Below are 1404 nucleotides of genomic sequence, written 5' to 3'. Positions count from 1 at the left end.
TCTCGGCCAAGCATCAGAGACAAAGCCGAGGATGAACTGGACAGTCAAATGAGACGTGTATTGGAGACTCAGGGTCTAAACCCCGATGAGAAAATAAAAAAGTATAACATGCTTTTCAAAAAATCTCGCACTGGAGAAACAAAAACTGGATGAAAGCAAGCAAATAACGCTAAGACTCCCCGCTGCGCGTGAAGGGGAGACAGAGTGACAGGTCATATGACGGGCGCCACTACGAGCACGAAGAGAGCGAGGAGGGGGAGCAGTTGACAAGTGTTGATAAAGTTTTGCATGAAGTTTTAACCAACATAAACCCACATTCAAAGAGAAACACTGAATATCTAATGCGTAGAATATTAGCATCAAAGGCCACAGCGGATGGACTGAGGACGGTGAATTGATGCATAGACAAAACCCAATACCTGGAAGTCATATGCTCGACTTGATGAAGTGTTTAGCAAGCTCTCGGGCAAGTGTGAAACCAACAGGCTGGAGTTCGCTTGCACGAACTTTGCCGGATCTAAAAATACCCCTGTACACTATTGGAAACTTATCGGCCAGAAGGGAAATAGCAGCACTAAAAGATGCAAGAGAAACAGGACAATACCACAGGTCATCCGGGGAAGATGTTATTGTTAAGAAAAAAAAGAAGAAAAGCAAGACAATTGCCTTATCACCCACATGGTTAAATTTCTGATGTAATCAAAAACCAAAAATAAAACATTATTATTATGTTTTTAAAGTTAATTGTCTCTCATGTTTTTCATTTAACAAAAAGCACAATACACCACTTTTTTTTCCCAGAAACTTTTTTTTAGTTTTATTGAAAATAATTTTTTAGCACAAATGACAATCATTAAAAGCTTTCAGAGAACACGAAGTTTGATTAAAATTGCTAGCTTTACATATTAATACACATCTGATAAATCGTTTTACAAAACACGAGACCATGCTATCAGTTTTGTTTTGATTAGAGCTATATAAAGCAAGTACATGCACAAGGACAGATCTTTCAGGTTTCCTCCGGTAGCGGTGTACAGGCTGTAAAACTCTCTGACGGAGTGATTCTCACCAAAATTGGGTTGAAACGCTTTGGCTGGTATTTGTTTACTCTCATGACACAAAGCCAAAAACTCTCAATTGTTATGCTGGAAATTGAAAGGGCATAAATCATATCGACCTGTAAAAGACTCATGGTTAACCATGCCTATTACTAGATAACGGGGCAGTGATCCCAGAAACAGTAACAGATTCTCATGATGTGATATCCGCAAATTCTCGGGTATTGAAAATGTTTTTACATTAATCCAGGAGATGGGATACAATGCATTGGCTTGCATGAGAGCGGATGTGTGACCTACGCGCACAGCAGGGGACACCGTGACTTTTCTTACGAACAATGACGCC

Source organism: Oreochromis niloticus, unplaced genomic scaffold (genome assembly GCF_001858045.2).
Source record: "Oreochromis niloticus isolate F11D_XX unplaced genomic scaffold, O_niloticus_UMD_NMBU tig00008263_pilon, whole genome shotgun sequence".
In the NCBI taxonomy this organism is placed as follows: Eukaryota; Metazoa; Chordata; class Actinopteri; order Cichliformes; family Cichlidae; genus Oreochromis; species Oreochromis niloticus.
Note: the sequence above shows the minus strand (reverse complement) of the source record.